The sequence below is a fragment of the Dipodomys ordii genome, unplaced genomic scaffold (assembly GCF_000151885.1).
Source record: "Dipodomys ordii isolate 6190 unplaced genomic scaffold, Dord_2.0 Scaffold2, whole genome shotgun sequence".
Taxonomy (NCBI): Eukaryota; Metazoa; Chordata; class Mammalia; order Rodentia; family Heteromyidae; genus Dipodomys; species Dipodomys ordii.
In genome coordinates this window covers 33,362,637-33,387,633 of record NW_012267218.1, presented here as the reverse complement: position 1 = coordinate 33,387,633, position 24,997 = coordinate 33,362,637, and positions in this window count along the sequence as shown.

Genomic DNA, 24,997 nt, shown 5'->3' with positions numbered 1-24,997 from the left:
GGCGGGCGGCCTTTTATTTTTTTTGTCTCTGCCTCTCCTCCCCCTTTTTTCCCCTAACCTCGCGGGCAGGGCTCCCCCGCTGTCCACGTCGCCATCTTGTCGTGGGGGGTGGGAGATGCCTGGAAAGTGCTCTCTGGGGTTCGGGGGGGGGTCTCCGCCCCGATCGCCCTCCCCCCCAGCCCCGGCCCCGGACCGCGGGGGCCTTTGCGCCGCCCGCCCGGCCCTCCTCGGGTACCCAAGCCTGCTCGGGGGTGGGGGTGGGAGGGGGGGTCCAGAGGGGCTCCACCCGGAGGGGGGCTTCGCCCAGCCAGGAAACCCCCGGGCTGAAGAGAAGTGAGCCGGAGCCCGGGCGCCGCCGAGCGCACCCGAAGCTTCCGCTCCTTCCCGCCCCCATCCTCTCCAGTTGTGCGGGAAAACTCGGCCTCCCGGCAGACTCCCGCGCGCCGGGGCCGGCTCCTCGGTGGGCTCCGGGGGCGGGGGGGGGGCAGAGGCGGGGGTCTCCTCCCCACCTGGCGGGGCTCCCCGTGGCCCGGTGGAGATGGCCAGGTGTCGGTCGGTGGGTCGTTGCCTTTGTGCCAGAGGGGTTGGCCTCGCCGGCCTGAAGATGCTAACTTTTTTGTTTTTCAGTCTGCACGTGCAGGTTTTGTTTCGTTTTTGTGCTGGTGCCGTGGCCTTGAAAAACTTGCCTGGGAGTCACACTGTGACGGGATGTGTGTGGGGGGGGAGGGGAATAGCGATATTTCCAGCTGAACTTCCAAATCAGACACTTGGATTTCTTTTGGGGGGGGAGGGGGAGGTGGTAATCACCTGTCATGCCAGCGCCCAGACTTTATAAATGCATATCTGCCTCCTTCATTATCTTAGAAATATCTTAGTGAAAATGTCGATAGTGTTGTTACATTTAGGCCATCTTAATGTAGGTTTTTTTTTGGGGGGGAGGGAGAATGTGGTCAAAGGAAATACAGTGCAGCAGAAAAATGTGGCAAAATTTCTAGGGCTCTGCTTCATTTTTATACCAAAAGAGTACATCCGATGTAATCATTCTGTTAGTACTTAATGTAAGTTTGTAAAAAACCTTGACGTTTTTGAGTCCAGGGAACTCAATTACAAAAGGGTGAAGAATTGTGGGTCCTGCCTGTAGTGTGAAGATCGATTGTCTCATGCCTGACAAATTTTGCCTACTTAAAAATTTCAACTTTGAGGAAATCGTCTAAAAAAAGAATCGGAGATTTATAGTAAGGGTTGTGGTTAGTTGACTGGCTTTCCTGTTAAGACCTTCACCTCTTCTGAAAGAGATTAATTTCCCTTATCAGTACCTGCAGAAGATAAACGTGTTTATTTTGGTATTTTGTAGATCCCGTGTATGGGATTGGTCTTTATTCAATCAAAGATTAAGCTTTCTGTTTGAATACCCCAGAGAAAGCACTTCAGTTTTTTTTTTTTTAATAACAAGTCTAAACTCTGAGTTACAAGAATTAGTTGCAATTAATTTTGCAGAAGTGATTACAAAGCTTTTGATGAACTGATGAGTCTCATATTGTAAACCTAGGACAGATTATACTGCCAATTTTCTGTCCTTATTATATGTTGAATTATATTTAATGCATGAAGTTACACACAAGTTCCTTTCTGTATGCAATTTTATACTCTGATCTTTTTGCCATCATTAGCGTATTAAACACTGCTTTAAAATGAATGAATGAGCTACTGTGGATCAGCCCCAACTCTAAATGAATTTTTAAATTTTCTTTAATTCCTTTTATTATTTAACTAGTTTCTCATTGGGAAATTTAGCGACTTTGGGTCAGATGTAAAATGTATTTCTTAACTACAAATACTGATATAACTAAAAAATACAAACAAGTGATAGTTACTCAACAATATTGAGTTACTACTTATTAAAGATGTTTTATTATTTTGAGTTTTTTATTGAAAGATAACTTGAGACATTGAAGAAGGATGATTTACTGCTTGTGATGTTTCTATTTTAAATAAGCTCTCAAAGTCAAGATGGAGGGTTTTCTTTTTTATTTTCTTTCCTTTTACTGTTTTTCTAGAATTGCCTACAAACTCAAACCCTGAAGAACAGGAAAATAGAACAGAAAATTCTTGATAGATTTAACATAGGCATTTCATGTTGATTTCTTACTTGGGGCTGGACTTACTTTAAATAGTACATGCATACAGATTTTTTAGGTTTCAAAGGAATGTCAAAAAAGTTCTTCTGGTTCGGGATTCATTCATATCAAGTTCCCAAGACATAGTTGATGGATCATTAATGTAAATCTCTGTGAATAAGCATTTTAAAAGTTTCCTTATTTAGCTTTGTCCATTAAAGGTTAACTCATATGTATTACTATACTTTTTCTTGTTATAATTTTCCCCTTTGGAGAATCAGCATGCGTAGTAATTTAAAGCATAAGATATGGAAGCAGATAGACAGGGAGTTAAGAGTCCCAGGGTTTCCTCCTGTGAGCTTGGGGAGGTTACTGATGCTTCTGTACCCCCTTTTGAGATGATGATAATAATAACCCTCTTAGCAGTTACTGTGAAGGCTAAATGAGATCATCATTTAGAATATTTAGGTCAGTGTCTGGAATAGGAGCCCTGTTAACACTTTGAGAACTGGACAGTAGGTGTTACAAGTTGTAGTTTAGACTTCCACAGAATTTAACTTTGTTGGCAAATCCTTTCATATGTTTCTCTGAGTTTCTTTTCTCTCTGCCTTATGTACTTCTTATATCCTCAAGTGAAAACACTTAGCATTGGACTTAGTTTGAAAAGGGTTTTTTTCCTGTTACAGCAGTTTCTCTGGGTCGGGTTGACATGTTGCATCATTTTTCTTCAGCTTCTGATCTATGTAGCCCCAACCCCATCTTCTTCACAATTCTTCATCCCAGTATGTCCTCCCCAGATGGGCCATTTTGAATTTGTTCTGGACCCAAGTCATAAATATATATACTGCTCCTGCATTTTCGCAAGACATACGCATGGTTTGTAGTTTTAGAACTGGTAGTAACAAGAAATTTTGGTCAAATTTTGGAGTAGATAATCATGAAAGGGTAAGTGTAGAGTAGATAATCATGAATATTAACTTTGAGGGGAGCGTAGTAGAAAAACTGACCTTTGCTTATGACCACCGCCAGCGTTGAGACCATTAGCTTCAGTCTCAAGGCAAGACTTAAGCTTGTTTTTCTGTAGCTCAGTATATGAAATCTATGTTAGTGCACTGTTGTCCATGAATATTTACTGAGCTCTCAGATTGTTAAAGTGTTCTAGTTTACTCCTGTTGCCTACTGCAGTTTGGAGACTATCCAATCTTCCTGCTTGTTGATTTCCATTGTCTTTGGGCTCTAATGGTGTTTGGGCTCAGAGTTTAGATACTGTAGTTACATTCCATTGTTGTATGTCAAGAATGATGTGTAGGGGGTTGACAAGAATTAGTCTCCAGATTTTTTTTTCCTTTTTTCTTCTTCTTTTTTTTTTAAAGAACTTAAAATAGTGTATGATGAGCTGGGAATGTGGTCTAGTGGTAAAGTGCTCACTGAGCTTGCATGAAGCCCTGGGTTCAATTCCTCAGTTCTACATAAACAGAAAAAGCCGGAAGTGGCTCTGTGGCTCAAGTGGTAGAGCTCTAGCCTTGAGCATAAAGAGGTTCAGGGACAGTACCCAGGCCCTGAATTCCAGGCCCATGACCAGAAAAAAAAAAAAGTCTGTGATGTTGAGTGCTGAAGTTAAAAGACAAAACTACTACTGTGCATTAATGTTAGAGATTTAATTTAAATTATTGTGCTTGTGTCTAAAATTGTTAGTCTAGATCTGCTTCCGAACCAGAAGAAAATAATCTAAATTTATATGTGTGGTTGGATTAGTTTCCTGTCAAGAAACCGATTTGATTAACAAGAAGAAAGTTTTTTGTTTTGTTTTGTTTTGCTTGTTTCCTTTTTATTTTGCATTTGGGGACTAATTACCCTGGTGGTAGATTTTTACCTAGTCTTCTGCTGCTTGTGCTATAGGTGTTTCATATGTTTTCTGATTGATTCTGAAGGCTCAGAAAGAGAGTTTGGAACTAAGACAAGCCAGTTTTCTTGTTGCTCTGTATTTTGGGTAAAGTATAGTGAGAATTTTTAAATTAGAAATTCTGAAAATAAAAAATACTTTATCCCTCTATTGAAACATCAAAAATAACTATTTTATATATACATTGAGGCTGATCTAAATATTTTCTGCTAAAAGTTAGTAAACCTGTCTATTTGCCAAACATGATTCCTTAAAAAACTAATACAATTCAAAATTATCCAAAACGTTAAGGGATTACTTCATGATCTAGGTAGTTTTTGAAGTGATTGTGTGGCTTTTAATTGTTCAAAAAACAAAACAATAAAACACTAACATAACATTTCCCACCAGCCAGGATTACAAGTATGAGCCACATTGCCAGTCTTAACCATTTTTAAGAGTGAAGTTGAGTAGGGCAATTATATTCAAATTGCTGTACAGATGATAAGTCTTGGGAACTTTTTTATCTCACAAAACTGCAACTTGGCCCATTGAACAACTTCCAGTTTTTCTGTGGCAACCACTGTTCTACTTTATGTGTCCACACATTTGAGTAATCTAGACTCTTCACATAAGTAGAATCACAACATTTTTGTTCTTTTGTGACTGATTTCATGTAAGATGAAGTTCATCCATGTGTTGCAGCTGTTGCCTGAATTTACCTCCTTTAAACAACTGAATAATATTCTTTGTAGGAACAAATTTACTTATTAATGACATAGGTCATTACTACCTCTTCTTGTCTATTGTGCTGTTATTAACATAGTTATGCAAATATCTCTTCAAGGTCCTGCTTTTAGTTCTTTGGATATATATTCAGAAGTAAGGCTACTGGATCATATTGAAACTTTTTAAATTTTTTAAGGAACCACCATACTGTTTTTCAAAGCGGTTATACCATTTTACATTTCCCCCCAGTGGTGCACAAGAATTCTTAGATATTTATTTTTTCATGTTCCAAAAGTCTGCCCCCCGTGTGTGTGTGTGAGAGAGAGAGAGAGAGACAGACAGACAGACAGACAGACAGAAAGAGAGAGAGAGAAGTCATTCTAGTAGATTTGTGAAAGTGGTGAGTAGGGTTTTTTTGTAGATGATCAGCAAACTTGAAGCTAACTATAAAAGTTTGCCAGTGGAGTCTGTAACACAAATTATGTTAACTCTAAAGTGGTAATTAATTTTTTTCTAATAACTTAGAAGGAATTGGTCCACTGGTACTTTTTCAGAAAAAGAAAAATTCAGTTTAAAATAGTTTATACTTTTTCCATTGTTTATAAAGCCCCATTCATTTACTCAATAAATTTGTTTACAAAGATTAATTGAAATGACTCGGTACTCTTTTTATTCTGGTGATCTCAAAGCCTATTTTACAAGAAAATTTTTCATTTTAAATTTTTACTTGATGTTAGGTACCAATGGCTCAGGTCTATAATCCTAGCTACATAGGAGGCTGAGATCTAAGGATCCAGGTTTGAAGCCAGCCTGGGCAGGAAAGTCTGTGAGACTCTACTTCCAATGAACCATCAAAAAGCCAGAAGTGGAGCTTTTGGCTCAAGTGGTAGAGTGCTAGCCTTGAGCAAAAGAGTTCAGGGTCTAATATCCAGTCCCTGAGTTCAAGCCCCAGGGTAGGGCTTTTTTTTTTTTTTTCTTTTTTCCACTTGGAAGCTAGACATCAGTGGCTATTTCTGGTAGCCCGAATTTGTAATCTTGCTACTTGGGAAGCTAAGATAGGATTGTGGTTTCGTGCCAGATCCAGAAAAAGAAAAAAAAAAAATCCATAAGACTTTTGGTCTGTGGAGCAAAGCCAGAAGCCAGCTGCCTGTCATCCTCAAAAGAAAGGAAGCCTAAAGCAGGCAGATGGCAGTCCAGGAGCACACCTGGGTGGAAAGTGAGGACCTATCCTAAAATCAACAAGGGCTGGAGGCAAGGGGGCTTATTAGTATTGTCATTCCAGCCTAGCAAGCTCCAGGGCTTGATTTAAACCTAGTACTGCCAAAAAGCAAATAAATAAAAAAATAACATTTCACTTAGTTACAATGTTAAACAAAAAGATTATGTCAAGGCATTTTTTAAATTTCCTGTCTCATAAATGGGAAAATGTAGCAGTGTGACACAGCTTACTGTAGTTCTTCACTTCGATGTTCTGAAAGCCACAGTATACTTAGACACCTTAAGTTAAAAGTATCTATTAATACAGCTTTCACATATTCCTTCTTAATAGTTTATGAAGTCATTTTTCCAACTGAGAAATAAACATAAGCTTTAAAAGCAGTAAGTTGGAGTCTTCTTAAAGGTTAAGATATATTACACTTCTTTTAAATTAAAATGCCTAGCAAGTTTCTTTAAAGGAATCCTTCCTCCCTTTTTCCGTTATAAAATTGGGTGCTTGTTTTCATAGGCAAATCTCATATAGACCAAATTTGAAATGGGTAATATAAAAAAAATGAAGTGAGTTACTGGATAAACAAAGAGAATACACAGAACTATTTTAAACGTTTTTTTGTTTGTTTGTTTGTTTCATTTTGGGGTCCATTCGTGGGCCTCAACTCTGGGCCTGGGCGCTGTCCCTCAGCTCTTCAGCTCAAGGCTAGAGCTCTACCACTTGAGCCACAATGCCACTTCTGGCTCTTTTTTTCTGCTTATGTGGTGCTGAAGAATCGAACCCATGCATGCAAGGCAAGCACTCTACCACTGAGCCACCTTCCCAGCCCCTATTTTAAGCGTTTTAAAGGGTGCTTTTAAATATGTATTGCTGGGCACCGATGGCTCACGCCTCTAATCCTAGATACTCAGGAGGCTGAGATCTGAGGATCCGAGGTTCAAAGCCAGCCCGGGCAGGAAAGTCCATGAGACTTATCTCCAATAAACCTAGAAAACCGGAAGTGGCGCTGTGGCTCAAGCGGTAGAGTGCTCACCTTGAGCTGAAGAGCGCAGGGACAGCGCCCAGGCCCAGAGTTCAAGCCCCACAACAGACAAAAATAAATAAAATAAAATATGTATTTATTCACTTGAAGGTACTGGAGTTTGAACTCTGCTTCACCTTGCTTGATCCACACCACCACTTTTTGCTCTTTATTTTGGATATGGAGTGTAGCCTATTTTCTGTCCAGACTGGCCTCAAATTGCCATTTGCTGGACTTCAGCCTTCTGAGTAGGTAGAATTACAGGTATGAGCCACATGGTACTTTAGGGGAAAAAAAGTGCTCATCATCCATGTGCACCTTTTTGTAGAAATTGAAAAAAGTCCTATGCAAAATTCCAAGCACAAATGTGCTTGAAATTCTTGTGCTGCTTTAGCATGTCTCTTAAAATTTGAGTGCTAATTTCTTGCTACCTTTTAAAAACTATTAGATCAAAGCTGGAGAACATATTTTGTTAAAGAATATAAGTATGTAACATATACTTTGTCTTGGAAGTAATTCAGTATCCTTCCTTAAGGATTTTAAGTGTGCTTCAATTCTCTATGCTCAGAACACTGAATAAAAATGTTTGCTACAATAGGTATCTGTGTATAGTTCTGGGAAGTTTGCTAGGTAAATGTGTGACAGTATATTGTGCCAGCTTTAATAAACATTATTAAGTAAGTGTGATGTATCTGTACGTTCTAGTGGTGAAGTGCATACCTTGCAGAATTGGCTGACAGTTTCCCCTGTATATGATTGGATATTTTACTTCCCTATTCCTATTTCCTCTTATGAAACCTGGGGGGTGATGAGGAGAGGTCATTAAGACAATATAAATGATACCAGTAATTTTTCAAGTTCTGGTGCTGGTAATACAATAGTGATTGAGATAGAAATCCTAAAAATTTCTGGAGTCATCGGATAGATACATTTAAATACAAACATAGTAAATTGACAAACTGTCATACCTTGTTAACAGCCTTAAGAAAAGCAAGTTTAGGGGCTGGAAAGTTGGCTCAGTGGTAGAGTACTTGCCTTGCATGCCTGAGGCCCTGGGTTCGATTCCTCAGCACCACATAAGCAAAAAGAAAAAAAGCTGGAAGTGGCACTGTGGCCCAAGTGGTAGAGCGCTAGCCTTGAGCTGAAGAGCTGAGGGACAGTGCTCAGACCCAGAGTTCAGGCCCCACGACCGGACCCAAAAAAAAAAAAAAAACAAAGAAAAGCAAGTCTATTACAGTGAAGTCAAAAAATTCTGGAAGAACTTAGATTATATACTTTTTAGATCTGTCTTTAGGTTTTTATACAGTCTGTTTTCAGAGAATGTACAAAGAAACAGACGTACCCTTGTTTGTAATGTCTATAGAAATATTTAGCATGGCCATACTAACTTTTTTTAAAATTATGTAAATCAGACATTCTCTTAAAATTTCTTAAACTATAAATACAGAGTAAAAGCTGAAAGTCTTCTTAATTTTCACCATTAAAATTACCAGTGCCAGCTTGATCAGCAAATCACAGAATGGTCAGGTGTGACTCTCTGATAGAGACTTTTCATGATATAATTTACCTGGCATGGTAGCTCATGCCTGTAAAATTGCAGCTACTCAGTAGGTTGAGATCTGAGGATTGTAGTTCAAAGCCAGCCCAAGCAGGAAAGTTTGTGAGACTCTTATCTCCAATTAACCATGAAAAAAAAGCTGGAAATAGAGCTGTGGCTCAGGTAATAGAGTACTAGCTTTGAACAAAGAAAAGTTCAGGATTAGTACCCAAGCCATGACTTCAAGCCTCCGGACTAGCATGTAAAAAAAAAAAAGTTAAACCTGACTGAAGGTTTTACATAAATTGACTTCATTTAATCTTTTTCCTTAAACATAGTATCTTTCCTGGTAGTATAAGAGCTCCTTCCTTTTCTTTATGACAGTAATTGACTTAATCATGCCCAACTGAAGGCTATTAAAGATGTTTCTAATGTACTACTGTTACAAACAAGGGTACATTGAATATCTCTGAATATATAACAATGTTTGCTTTAAACCGTTAATTCAAAATAATAACAAAACATTAAAATATTTTAAAATATGCAGAAAAGTATGCTTGCAATTCCACAACTTAAAGATAACCACTGTTAACATTTTTAACTCATTTTATTTATTCCCTATCTTTTTTATATGTGCACAGTTCATTGGCTAAATTTACACTTTTTTTTTTTTGGTCGGTCGTGGGGCCTGAACGCTGGGCCTGGGCACTGTCCCCCAGCTCTTCAGCTCAAGACTAGTGCTCTACCACTTAAGCCACAGCACCACTTCCAGCTTTTTCTGCTTATGTGGTGCTGAGGAATCGATACCAGGGCCTTTTGCATGCAAGGCAAGCATTTTACCACTGAGCTACCTTCCCAGCCCCTCAAATAATTCTTACGAGAATTTTATTTTCAAATTTCCCATGCATGAAAGCCAGAGCATTTTCTGCATTTAAATGCTTTAAAATGGCATCTTAATCCCATGGTATTCAGTTACATGCCTTAGAGGCAGTAGGATTTCTTCATGGTTCCAGTGCTGGAATAGTAGAATCCCTGGATTTGAGCCTCAGTACTAAATAGCTTTACCTAACTTTCCTTGTTATATAATTACCCAATGTTACAGCTTTTTTTGTCTAACTGCCATTTAGTTTACACTTGTAGTAGAAACAATACCCAGGCTGATACGAGTGGCTCTTGCCTATACTCCTAGCCACACAGGAGGCTAAGCGGTGAAAATAGAGGTTGCTAGCCAGCCGCTTGGGCAAATCTGAGAGATTCTTATCTCCAGTTAACCAGAAAAGGCTGGAAATGAAGATACGGTTCTAGTTGAAGAACAGCAGCCTTGAATGAAAAGGCCAAGCAAGAGCTTTGAAGTCCCTGAATTTAAGCACTAGTACTGGTATGCACAAACACACACACACACACTCAAACTGTCTCTCCCCAAAACTACAGACATTTGTAAAATAATACTAAGCTATTGTTGTATTTGGTGATATTCTTTACAGTTATTTGCTTTGTGTTAGCCAGTTTTTCTGACTTTTTAATTATAAATTTAAGTGAATTTCTTAGTTCATAATCAGCAAAGACTACCTAATAGTTGGCTTCATTGCATTTTAGAAGGCATTTAATTATGAATATTAGTTTATCATAGAGTTCTAAGACTGGATTCCATGCTTGGGAAATTTGAAAATAAAATTCTCATAAGAACTATCTGAGAGGGGCTGACATGGTGTTAGCATTATTCTGAGGTTTATTCAGCATTTTGATCCACTGAATTTTTCCCTCTTCTTCCCGAATAAATTCTATGCAGTTTTGCAGATGTCTTTTTTAAGAATATGGATATGCTTTAAGATAGTACAAATGAATATCATTTAGTGTCTAATGTGAAATTATGGTTTCTCTAATTTTGAGCATGCAAGTCCTACAAATTGTTTAATGTTAAAGTTATAATTTGAAGGATATCTGATACTCTTTGCTAGAGACCAAATTCATTGTATAATAATTAAATTACATTTGGTAAACATAATCTGAGGTAAGAGACTCACAAACCTCTAGGACCTGATTTTTAAAAATCTATGAAGTGGGGGCTGGGAAGGTGGCTCAGTGGTAGAGCACTTGCCTTGCATGCCTGAGGCCCTGGGTTCGATCCCTCAGCACCACATAAGCAAAAAGAAAAAAGCCGGAAGTGGCTCTGTGGCTCAAGTGGTAGAGTGCTAGCCTTGAGCTGAAGAGCTGAGGGACAGTGCCCAGGCCCAGAGTTCAGGCCCCTCAAATAACAAAAAAAAAACACTAAATTTAAAAATCTATGAAGTGTATACCAGAACATATATTTTGTTTTGATGCTGTGAAGGGACCCTGTTATTGCTCAAACACATGAGACTTTCATTTTGAGACCTATTATTGATTTACATAGAAGGTGGGGGAGAGGATCCTCAACTGTAGTGATTTGCTTTTTTTTTTTTTTTTATTTTGTTGGTCGTGGGTCTTGAATTCTGGGCTTGGGTACTATCCCTCAGCTCTTCAGCTCAAGGCGAGCGCTCTACTGCTTGAGCCTCAATGCCACTTTCTGCTTTTTTTTTGTACTTTTTTTAATTGTAAAAATACTGTACAGAGGGGTTACAGTTACATGAGCAAGGTAATGAGTCCATTTCCTATTGAGCATTGTTGCCTCCTCCTTTGTTTTTCCCTACCATCCCTTCCCTCCCACCTCCACAACTACCACCCCGGTCCCCCAAAGTTGTAAAGTTCATTTTCAACGTAGTGTCTTGTACAACTCATTGTTACAATGGGTCAACCTGTATCCCTAGTTAAGCATTTTGTTTTTTCCCTTCCCCTCCCCAAATTAGAGAAGTGTATATACAAGATGCAGGGTACAGATATCGAATACAGTGAAAACAGGGGTTATACCGTGGGGGGGGGAACATACAAAGAAACAAAAAAATCACATGGTACATTATAAATATGTTAGAAATAATAGCAAGAAAGAAAAAATTGTGTCCCTATCTTGGGGTTCATTTCACTTAACATCATCTTATATGGTCATATGTACATAGCTTTTGACCTTTTCTACTTGTCCTACACATGTACTACTTATAGCAAGTAAGAGAAACCATGGGACCTGTGTTACTTTGGGCCTGGCTTATTTCATTCACTTAATATAATTTTTTCCAAGTCTTTCCATTTCCTAACAAATGGGGCGATGTCATTCTTTCTAATAGAGGCATAGAATCCCATTATATATATACACCACATTTTCTTGATCCATTCATATACTGAGGGGAGTGATTTGCTTTTTTTGTTTTGATTGATCATGTTATTACTATACAAAGTCCTATAGCCACCCTCCATTCCCTAGAGCAGAGTGCCTACTACAGGACCTTCTGTCAGATAACCCTGGAGCCATCTTACCCAATCTGACTGTTCTTTCGACCATCTCATTACAAGGCCTTTCTTGTTTCATCTTAATTTTTTTTGGGGGGGTCCGTCATGAGGCCTGAACACTGGGCCTGGGCACTGTCTCTTTACTCTTCAGCTCAAGTCTAGTTGCTTTACTTGAGGCACAGCACCACTTCTGGCCCTTTCTGCTTATGTGGTACTGAGGAATCGAACCCAGCGCCTCATGCATGCAAGGCAAGCACTCTACCACTGAGCTACCTTCCCATCCCCTTAATTTTTCTTTTTGTTTCAGTTTACTTCTATTTTCTCCTCTAATCCTGTCTTCTCTGAAGTTTATTGATAGGAAGAAAGTTATAGGATAAAACTGTCCTTTGATTTTTCTTGATTTGTAAATTCTGATTCTTTCTAATTTTTCCATAAAATAAACAGCTTTCATAAAGGTTAATTAAGAGCAGGTGTGAGGCCATTGCCTCCTCCCACACTCATAGTAGTCATTAGCATCACTTTACCATTGATAGCAGGGTTCTTTTCAGAATTCTACTTAAAGGATCCCAGGCAATTAAACCAGTCATGGAGTTGGCCATACTTGTTTGCCATACTATGATACTAACTTACTAATAATTTAAAAATACAATGTTTAGTAGGCACTGATGTGTGTTGTAACAAATGTTATAAAGTTGGAGCTTGATGGTTTCCATTGCTTTATAATGACATTGAAGTAGTCATTCCTGTGAGCATATTCAAAATCATTTGCTTTAGCTATTTTTCAAAAGGCTTAATCCAGAGAGAGGTAGTCTATTTTGGCTTCCTTTTTAAAGGAAAAGTTGAAGCTAGAATCTCAAGTGATGTCCTCAGAATGTAACAGCTGGCTTTGTCTTGACTATTAGTTGATTTACATACTTCTGCTCTGTTTTCTTGCTACATCTGACAAGCTATCTATATCGTTTGAAAGATAGTAACTGTCACCCCCCTCAGCTTCTTCATCCATACAGTTTGTGATTACAAAATGAAAAGGAACTTACTCTTTGTTCTTGTATTTAGATAGCAGTTTCCTCAAAGGCAGTTTGCCCTACTTGGACTATTCATTATTAGCCATGTGAATGGTGTTTCCTGATTACATGAGTTAAGTGTCTTACTGTAGATTGTTTGGTTGTCTTGTAGATTATTAATCATCATCTCCCACACAGAACTCTTGATCCATGCTGGCATTGTAATAATGGGCTGTGTGTTTTTGTTGCAAATGACCTGAATTGGTATTTTACAGTTTTCTATCAAGCATAGTCACTCCACAAATAACTTGTTATTATTTGGGATATTTAGCGTCTCTTATACTTCTAGGTTAGGGTGTTGAATCTCTACCACCACAAAATAAAGTAAAATATGTATTTCAGAGAATTGGGAAACGAAAACTCAGTTACCACATTCTTGGTTGGGTCATCTTTGAGCCCTAGTTGTGCACTTATATTTTTGAGGCAGTTTTATTGTTTCTTTATACAATTTTTCCTTAATATTTTTGTCCTTGAGCTTTCCCTCTGACTTACTCTCAGCAATTATTGTTGGTTCTACATAATATTACTCAACTTACTCAGTTTTATGCTCAACCTAACATAGGATGCTATGGTATGTGTGTTTAGATGTAATAAAACATAAATACTCTTCAAATTTTTCTAGCCTATCCTTATTAAATCTCTGCTGTAAGAGTTCATTAAATTTATGTGGCATAAGAATCATCTGAAGGGCTGGGAAGGTGGCTCAGTGGTAGAATGCTTGCCTTGCAAGCATGATGCCTTGGGTTTGATTCCTCAGCAGCACGTAAGCAGAAAAAGCCAGAAGTGGCGCTATGGCTCCAGTAGTTGAGCGCTAGCCTTGAGCTGAAGAGCTGAGGGACAGCACCCAGGCCCAGAGTTCAGGCCCCACAACCGACAAAAAAAAAAAAAATCCTCTGAATGTTTAATTGTATATTGAAGATGTTTATAAAAAGACTACGCTTTAGTTTTTAGATTATTAGTATATTGCAATATAAATAAAATCTGGGCCCAGAACTAGTTTTGAGCTCTAACAAATCTTTAATCCTTTACATATAAGAGATTAAGCTAGATTGATAAAAATGTGTGTTTGCAGTGTTGAGGTTAAGTCCATCAAACATTGTAACTTGTATCACAATCCCCTGGACAAATTCTTAAAAGATAGTTTCTGATTCAGAGTTTAGTCAGTGGTTAACCTGTTGCATAGATATAAATAACATTCCATGATAGAAATTTTTATTCTAATTCTGGTTGAGATTAATTTCAAATAAATAAAATACAGAAAGATCTGGAATGCGATTAGCATAAGAAACTCAAAACACTAGATTATATTGCTAATTTATCATTACTACCCTTTGAAGACAAGAGTCTTACTAAGTTGCTCTGCTGGCTTCTAACTCTTGACAGTTATGTGTATATCCCTGTTTCTGGCTTTTTGTGGGGGGAGGGTTTGGGGATGGTAGTGATGGTACTGCTTCTAGCTAGGGCCTCTCTGAGGCTAAAACGTAGGTACTCAAGCTATGTGCAAGTGGTTCATGCTTGTGATACTAGCTATACTCAGGATGCTGACATCTGAGGGTCAAAGTTTGGAGCCTGCCCATGCAGGAAAGTCTGTGAGACTCTTCTCTATAGTTAACCCCCAGAAAACTTGAAGTAGTGCTGTGGCTTCAAGCAAAAGCTTAGGGACAGCACCCAGGCCCTGAGATCAAGCTCCATGACTGGGAAAAACCAAAAACAAAACCAGGTACTCTAAGCTAAGATACATCTCAAGCCTAGACCACATTCATATTTTTCTGGGGAAATGTGAGTACAGCATCGTTTTCAGCTCAGTGGTGAATAAACTTTGCTAATACTGTATTATTGCATCATTCTTGTTTAATCTGTACCTGTGAGTGTTATGCATATATTTGTATATGCACATGCACAGAGAAATGGATTCATACTCAGAAGTTTTCATATAATCTTCTCACATGACACATTATGACATCTCATATGAACAAAAATTGTTTGTCCTGAAATTTGTTAGGTTACTGTTTGTTTTGTTTTGTTCTTACTGACTTTTTTTGTTTGTTTTGGTTTTTGGTTTGGGGGTTGAATCCATACCCTTGCGCATACTAGGCACACATACTTCCACTTGAATTATATTTCAGCCATTTCATTTTTGAGAGAGTCTTGTTAACTTTTCCTGGCTGGCCTTGTGCTCCCCTTGAAATCACAACCCTTTTGCCACTGACTCCTGAGTAATTAGAATTACAGGTTTTGCATCATAACAACTAGCTCTATTAGTTTTAGGAAAGACGATTTCTGTGGCTACTACGTGTCAGTTAGAAACTGACCTCACTAACTGCTGTTCAATAAAGACAGGCAGTGTAAAGATGCATTAGGCCCCTGGGCCTCATGAATGCCAGCCTGTGCATATTAGGCAGGGCTCTATACCCTCAATCTTCTTATTTTTGAATCGTGCTGCTGTTACCTTTGTCCGGGATGGCCTCAACCTTGTGATACTCCTCCTCCTTTTAACTCCCAAGTACCTGAGATTATAGGTATATCCAGAATTGAGACAACACTTTCTTGGAAAAGACATACATTTTTTTTTACAAGTCTATATCTTTTGTACTTTTGTTCATACTGAGTTTTGAATTCTGGGCCTTAAACTTGTTAGGCAGGCACTCTTTAATTTGTTAAGAATATTAACTACAACTCATGCATTTTCCTAACCACATTATAGGACAAAACAATAAAAGACATCATAAGCTGGTCATGGTGATACAAGCCTGTAATCTCAACACTTGGGAAGCTGAGGCAGGAAAACTGAGCTCCAGGATAGCTTATATTATTATATAGGTAGACTCTTATCTGAAAAGACAAAGGAGAGGCAAAAACAAACAAACAAAAGACCAGGAGTATAGAAGTAATGAGGCAACTAATCTAAACATTAAACCTCTTAGCATATTGGTGTTCCAGTGTCTCAACTCTGCTCGTGCCTGTGAACGGCTTCCTCGGCAAGATCCCTGATAATAAAGGTGTTGTTAGTTACTGGTACACTGCTAAGTGAGTTGTTCTACCTATTGTTACTATTTTTTCACTTAAGGAAGAAGAAAACCTTCTTGTTCTGGTGTTAACCTGACTAGAAGCCTGTGCACATTCATTTCCTCTTATGTGCCAGAAACTCAACTAGATAAATGAATATTTTGCTTCTACATATATTAACTGTTATAATCAGTTATTGTTGTAGTTATTGTTATAGTCATAAACATATATATATTTCAACTGATTGATGGAATTTTAGCATATTAAGTCATGCCTTCAGTGAATTGTTATCAGTATTTGGAAAATACAGTTGAGCAAAACAGATTAAAGTGCCTACATTTTTTGTCCATGGTGGGGCTTGAACTCAGAGCCTGGGCTCTATCACTTTGAGCCACAGCTCCACTTCCGGTTTTTGAGAGATAATTGGAGTTAAGAGTCTCAGAAGAACTTTTCTGCCAGGACTGTCTTCAAACCATGATCTTCAGATCTCAACCTTCTGAGTAGCTAGGATTATAGGCACCAACTATAAGTATCTACTTTTACCATATTTACATTGTGGTGTAAATGTGGGTTGGTGGACTAGCTAATAAACAAGCAAGATGTGTACCTACAGATGATTAGGTAATTTTGGAGGGTCAAGATGGAGAGAATCGGTGGCCTGGAGTCTCACCTTAAAGGGGCTTCATGGTTACCATGGGAGCAGTGGTCCAAAGGGAACAACTTATAAGATTGTCAACTTATAAGATTGTAAGGAGGGGGCACGCTGGTGGCTCACACCTGTAATCCTAGCTACTCAGGAGGCTGGGATCTGAGGATCTCGGTTCAAAGCCAGCCCAGGCAGGACAGCGCCCAAGCCCCGAGTTCAAGCCCATGGGAAAAAAAAAAAAAAAGATTGTAAGGAGGGAGTGGGTCTAAAGTCTTTGAAGATCAGCAAGGTGACCCCAATGTTCACAGCAAACAAAAGAAGTGGTAGATGAAATCAGAGAGGTAATGGAGCCAAGTCAAGGAGACACATATGGGCTCTTGAAAGGACCTTGGCATTTTCTCTGAATAAAGCACAGAACATTTCAAGTTAAAGGAGTCATATGATTTGACTTGACTTGCTTGTTAAAAGGATTATTCTGGTGGATTATAGGAAAATATTATGAAGTGAACAAAGATACAGGGAGATGAAAGAACATACTATTTGAAGGTACACAGTCAGGTAAGGTCACTAAATCCAAAGTAGAATGCCTTATTCATTGTACAGACAGTGTTACACTGTTTATTGGTGATATATAATGTTAGAGGAGCACTGATAATGCACAAAACTAATGGTTCCCAAAAAGAATGTTGTGCAGTCAGCTCTACTTTATTAGAAGTCCAAGTCAAACTTGTGTACAGCTCTGAGAACACCAGGTTTTGGTTTTGTGTGGGGGTGTTTTTTTAAAGAATACTCACTATGATAATTTGAGTGAGAAACTGTAGCAAAAATAATAATATTTACAGTGATCATCTGGTGCCTTCCAAACCTTGTATCATCAATAAGCATCTTGGAAAAATTTGGACTCAAATTTGGTAAATCTGCCTCAGATCTATGGGATCAGAATTTTCAAAGGTGGGGTCAAAGGTACTTAAAAGTTGTAAATATAACACAACTAGACCAGTATTTTGAATAGGGCACTCACTGTTTAAATAAGATTTAGGGGAGCATCCAAGCTCTTCAAATGCTGTTCTGCTTATTACTATATTCCTAGTTCCTTGGCATACTGTATGGTACTAGATATATTCTCAATAAACATTTATTGAAGGAGCAGTTTGTGTTTTCCTGAGGTTCAGAAGGCCACTCATCTTAGTTTCTGGTTTTCTAAATGAGGTAATAACGTGGAATGCACTTAACATAATATCTGAGATATAATAAGTGTTCAGTAAGTGTTAGAGGGAGAAAAATCTCATTTTTTTACTCACAGTACTTAATTATTTTGGAAATTGGCTTATGGTTGGCCAGATCTCCTTAAGAGGGCAAGCAGATTGCCTTTACCTCCAGTCTTTACCATATAAAGAATTCACTACGACTGAGTGTGGGTGGCACATGGGCAAAATGTCAGCAGTGGGGAGGTGAAGACAGAAGGACAGCAAGATTGAAGCCTGAGATACACAGCAAGACTCTATCTTGAAACAATAATAAGATTTTTTTAATTAGTTAAAAGAAGAGTAGCAATTAGTGATATCTTACCACATATTTCAATTATTTTATCTGTACATAATGTGTAACAAAAATGTCATGAAACTTAGTTGGACACAGGTAAGAAATACCCAAAAATGAGGATTTAATCAGAAATTTTTTTAAAAATCAGGAAGTTATTTTTAAAGAGGTTTGGTTGCATAGTATTTAAAGAAAAAAAGTATATTTGAAAGGAAATAAATTCTGGAAGAAAATTAATTTCTCATAACAAATGGTTTATGTTTATAAGCTACAAAGAGATAAAAATAGAATCAAGGTCTATCAAAGTAAATTGAGGAGATTAAAGTCTAGAGAACTGTGCACAAGGTAAAAGTTCAAGGAAAGAAGTATCTCGTAATGCCAAATTAATACTACATTGTCAAATTACATTGTACCAAAAAAAAAGTTGTTTTCCAAGTTTGTAGTCAACAGTCCTATACAAATAGCAACACAATGCTCATTCAATTGTATGAAAGTAGATTCTCTTAGGAAACTGTAAGATATCATACTGAATGTTAATCATAACTTTTATCAACTTGATAAATCTTCCATTTGTTTTCCAGTGGGAAATGATAGAATTAAAGATAAAAATAACCACCTGAGGGATACCTTTCGATGTTTAGAGACCTTGTTTTTTTGTTTTATTTTAATTGTTGCCAAATTAAACTTGAGCTCTGGGCCTGGGCACTGTCCTTAAACTTTTGTGCTCAAGACTAGCACTCTACCTTGAGCCACAGTTTCATTTCTGGCTTTTTATTGCCTAATTGGAGACTAGAGTTTCCTAGGCTTTCCTACCTGGGCTGGCTTGGAACTGCAGTCCTCAGATCTCAGCCTTCTAAATAGCTTTAGAAACATTCTTTAGAGTCACCTCCCTAGGGGAATGCATGGTTATATGATACCTAAACTATGAGTCTAAAATGTTCTTAATATTTAAAAAAAAAAAGAAAACTTCAGCCTTTATTCTTTGTCTTAGTATTAGAACTGTAATCTTAGCTACTCAGGAACCTGAAATCTGAGGTTCACAGTTCAGAGCCAGCCTAGGCAGGAGAGTCAATGAGACTCTTACCCTCCAGTTAACCACCAAAAAGCAGGAAGTTGCTAGGCACTGGTGGCTCACACCTGTAATCCTAGCTACTCAGGAGGCTAAGAGCTAGGATTTTAGTTCACATCCAGCCTGGTTAAGAAAGTTCATGAGACTCTTTAGTTAACTACCAGAAACCCCAAAGTGGACCTGTGGCTCAAGTGGTAGAGCACTTAGCTTTGAGCAACAAAGCTCAGGGAAAGCACCCAGACCCTGAGTTCAAACCCCAGGACACACACACACACACGCACGCACGCACACACTTGATAAAAAGAACATGAGCAAAATGAGGATTGCACACACACACACACACATACACACACTTGATAAAAAGAACATGAGCAAAATGAGGATTGCCACACTGTTGGTGAACAGATAGAATGCAAACAACAATGAATTAAAATGTTAAAGTATCTTGCTTACAGTACAGATAAAGACCGGTATGAGTACATTGGGTGGATTGAATTCCAAGCCTATGACTCTTTCCACATAGTGGTTTGCCATCACCCTTTTAAATTGTGTAGCTTGAATAGCTGAGGGACAGCGCCCAGGCCCAGACTCTGATCATGAAGCCCTCTAAATAGCTTAGGGTTAAGTTCTAAATTCCAACTCAAAGCCAACCAACCCTTCCTTACAACTACTCCTTTATGTCTTTGAATTTGTGAAGTCAAATTTTAAACTTTATAATAATAATCTAGACTTACAAAAGTTTGCCTTGGTAGTTAGAATGTGTTGTGGGGGTTTGTTTTGGTCAGCTTGGTTTGGTGGTACTAGGCTTTGAACTCAGGGCATTGCACTTGCTAGTCAGATTCTTTTAACACTTGAACCATGCCCCAGCCCTTTATAGTGTAGGACCTTGTGTGTTTTGCACAGGTCAACCTCAAACCACGATCCTATTTAAACCTCCTATATGTTGGCTGACTGGTGTGCAATGTCACACCCAGCTAATTTTGTTGAAATGGAGGAATCTCACAAACATTTTGTCTGGGAAAAGTGGTATCAAACTGTGATCCACATTTCCCCACCTCCCAAGTAGCTGGAAATTACAGGCCTGAGCTACCACAGTTGGGCTAGAGGAGGTAGCACAGTACAGTGTCACACGCATTGACTCCTAACTATAAGTCCTATCACTATAAGTCCTATAAGTCCTATTGTATTTTTGGGTAAATTGTAACCAAGGTCCTTCCTTATCTGTAACATCGTGATGATTGTAAATTAATATATAAAAAGTTACTTAGAATACTGCCACATAAAGAGGAAGCACCATAGCTGTAGACAAAAATGCCAACTAAAGAAACAAGAAATTTCCCTTGCATGAGACTCGAGGAGTTAAAACTACAGGATGCTACTCTTAATATATCAATTGGGCAAAAATTAGCAAGCATCTCAAATTGTGAACAATATGTCTTAACATGATTTTGTTACAATTGTTTAACAAGATTGTTAAACTTTCACAATATATAGTACTTCATAATGAATAAAGAAAACTGACATACACATTCATGAGTTGGAAGAGACAGTTACAAGTATAGGAAAACTGTTACCTGTTTTTTTTTAAAAGGAAGAAAATTAACTAGTACGTTGCTTAAATCTTGAACTTTTTCTTTAGAACACTCATCCTGTATAAATCCTAACAAGTGACAAAATAAGTTGTACATTCAAAGCCAGAGATTCATTTGTCAAGTGATGGATTTAGGAATACTTAAGCCAGGTGCCTCTGGTTCAGTCCTGTAATCCTCTCTATTCAGGAGTTTGAGATTTGAAGCTAACTGGGGCAGGAAAGTCCATGAAACTCTTAACCTCTAATTAACCACCAAAAGGCCAGAAGTGGAGTTGTAGTTCAAGTGGTAGGGCACTAGCCATGAGCAATAAAAGCTCAAGCCCCAGAATCTACACACACACACACACACACACACACACACACTTACACACTTGATCAGAAATAAGTCTTGACCATCTGTTAACAATTTTAATGATTGTGTTTGGTCTTTTTTAGTCACATATATTTTACAATCAGTAATTTTAGAAAGCATTTTGGAACAATTAGACACTATAAACATATGGCTTGAATGCATTAGCTTATTATTTGTACACAAGATCAATAAGGTATATTTTCTGTATCAAATAATTTCAAGATAGTTTTATGTCTAGAACTGTGATAAATATTTGAAATGGCAAAAACTATTATATGACAAACACTGAGATATTCTACTAGCTTACTCAAGCATCACATCTAGAATAGTAATGGAAATTTGAAAGCAAGAGATTCACTGGAGCTGTACTTACAACATACATGTAAGGATAATTTAGGAAATATAGTAACCTTCTATGCATGCTGAAAGTCTGAGTTTTTTCTTCTGATCTGAACTTACATTAACAGACAGTATAGGCTTCAGCTGCGTGGAATCAAGGTCTTCTAGTTTCACAAAAACAACTCTTTGTTAGTGCTATAATTCTGTGATAAAGACAGCATTTCTGTGAGTAGACAAGAACCTGGGCTTTGAGATGCTGAAACTGCTGAGACTCTGGAAATTCTAGCACTGTGGAAAGTGTTTTAAGAACTCCCGTAGTCACATGTGAAGAACATCATGCAAAAACATATCTGAGCCATTTAATACAGAATTGTCAGTGTAGCTTTGTGATGGAGGGAGTGCTCAGCATATATGAGGTTCTGCATTCCCTCCCCAGGGGAATAAAAACCTCAAACCTGCACCTTCATTAGAGGCTCAGTAATATCTTTCTATCTAGATTATATAATAATGGTTTTTCGTTTCTTTCCTATAATAATGGTTTTTGTTGACTTTTGTATCACTAATTTTTTTTTCTTTTTTTGGGTCTGGTCGTGGGGCCAGAACTCTGGGCCTGGCCGCTGTCCCTCAGCTCTTCAGCTCAAGGCTAGCGCTCTACCACTTGAGCCACAGTGCCACTTCTGGCTTTTTTCTTTTTGCTTATGTGGTGCTGAGGAATCGAACCCAGGGCCTCAGGCATGCAAGGCAAGCGCTCTACCACTAAGCCACCTTCCCAGCCCATCATATCACTAATTTTCTTGAAGCTGTTTGCTTCCAGATTCAGTCACATTTAGTCATTTTATTCTTCAGTTTTATGTTTTGCATTTACTAAGATTCTGGTTTATATTTTGAGGAAAATAATTTCTCATTTGTGCAGGGTCCCTGAACAAACCTCATTATACAAAGAAGAGAGCAACAATAATATGTATATATATACAGTGTGGGACCGGCAAAACTAATCTGTGTTTATAGATGTGCACATAATAGTGAGTTGGCAATTGACCAGAAAGGAATCATGAAATTTTAGTTACACTCAAATTCTGATTCCTATAATCTGTACTACTTTAAATATGCAGTATTGTCTTTTAAACATTTTATTTACCGCGCGCACGCGCGTGCGTGCGTGTGTGTGTGCATGTGCTGTGACTTGAACCCAGCAACTCATGTCCCTTTTTTGCTCACTACTGGCAGTCTACTATTGAGTAACACCTCCACATCTGTTGTTTTTTTTTTGCTAATTAATTAGAGATAAGAGTCTCTGTCCATTCTGGCTTTGAACGTCAGTCCTCAGACTTCAGCTTCCCCAGGAAGCTAGTATTGCTAGTCTTATAGCAAGAGCTGTAGGCAAGAGCCATCAGTACCTAGTGCTCAACTTCATAATTCTAATGACTGCCTTGAAGCTTATTGCCACACCTTGGACAATAATTATTATCCTTGAAGTTCTGGACAATACAAGTGTTTTAAAGATGTAGAGACATTCTGTCACTGTAGTTAGCTTGGTCAGATACCTTAAAAAGCAAATAACAGAGGGGATTAAGATTAGGGGGAATTAACTTACTTAAAGTACACTGTGCAGGTATGGAATTATTACAGTGAAACTCACTTGTATGCCAATAAAAATACAAGAGAAAAGACAAAAACACTTTCAAATTTTTTTTTTTTTTTGTCAGTCGTGGGGCTTGAACTCTGGGCCTGGGCGCTGTCCCTCAGCTCTTCAGCTCAAGGCGAGGGCTCTACCACTTGAGCTACAGGGCCACTTCCGGTTTTCTGGTGGTTTATTGGAGATAGGAGTCTCACGGTCTCTCCTGCCGGGGCTGGCTTTGAACCGCGATCCTCAGATCTCAGCCTCCTGAGTAGCTAGGATTACAGGCGTGAGCCACCACCGCCCGGCATACTTTTAAATCTTTTTGACTTTATAGTTGATGTTTTAACCTGGAAATCCCTGTTTCCTCCTTTATAAAATAGAGATATTATTTAACCAAGTTATAGGTGTTTACATAGGAATATGCATCTAGCAGCGTAGTGTTTGGTATATAGTAGGTTTTCAGTAAACACTCACTGTTGAAGAAGTAGCTAAGAACAGACCAGATTTAACCATTGCCTTCAACTCAAGGTAGGGGAAATAGATTTTTGCTAGGCAGTTAAGCAGAGGAAGACATGATTGCTTATAATTTGTGAAAAATCTGATTTTATTCTTAGAAAAATTCCCTAAAGAGGTACCAGTATATAGCTACTTGGGAAGCATAATCAGGAGAATAGTAAATTCATGACCAGCCCAGGCTAAAGGTAGGAGACTTTGTCTCAAAAACAAAAATACAAATTGGTGGGTGCCAGTGGCTCATGCCTGTAATCCTAGCTAATTGGGAGGAAAGCAGTTTCAGGTCAGCCTGGGCAGAAAAGCTTAAGCTGGGCATGATGGGTATGCTCTTATCATTGCAGCTCATGTAATGGAAAGTGTAAAATAAGCAGATCATGGTACAGGTGTGGGCCAAGACAAAAAGTAAGATTTTATTCCAAAATAACTAATACAAAAAAAAAAAAAAAAAGGTGGGAGGGGGGCTGAAGATACGGCCTCTTAGTGGAGCACCTGTTCATCAAACAAGAGGTCCTGAGGGTCAAAGAGTATGGCTCAAGTGGATGAATGCTTTCCTAACATGCCAGGCCTAGAGATCAATCAGTACTACCAAAAATAGTTAATAAAACATATCATCATTGTATTGACAGGTATCTCTTGGTAACCTGTCCATTTAATTTATGGCCATTTAACCAGGTTGTTTTTTTTCTTGCTGTGCTTATTTGACACCTATTACACCACTAATAAATAAAGGATAGCTAAAGAAGGTAGACAACAATAGCTTATTATAAGCCGTTAATATAAATACCTGAAGCTTATGGTCACTATTGCTTGTGTAGTTAAGGGACAGAGGGCAGAAAACATTTTGGTCCTGGAAACAAATACCAATGTGTAAAGCCAGGCATTGTGTTGCACACGTCTAATCCCAGCACTTGGGTGGCTGAGGCAGGATGACTGTAAGTTTGAGGCTAGCCTGGGATCTTAGGAACAACGTGTCAATTAAAACAAAAAGAAAGATGTGTGGTTACTACTGTTCTGACTTCATAGCTACTCCTGTTCTTGTTATGTACAACATTAAGTTGTACATTATCCAAACTTAATTATGGCTTCTCCATACTGAGAATGCTTTTGAGTGCGTGCCTATGAAATGTAGGCTTGGATACACCAGTTACTTTTAAGGGTTATTTTTGTTGGTGGTGGTTGTGAGGCTTGAACTCAGGGCCTGGCTGCTGTCCCTGAGCTCTTTTACTCAAGGCTAGTGATCTACTACTTTGAGCCACAGCTCCACTTCCAGTTTTTGAGTGGTTAATCGGAGATAAAGAGTCTCACAGGAACTTTTCTGCCTGGGTTGGCTTCAAACCTTGGTTCTCAGATCTCAGCCTCCTGAATAGTTACGATTACAGGTGTGAGCCACTGACACCCAGC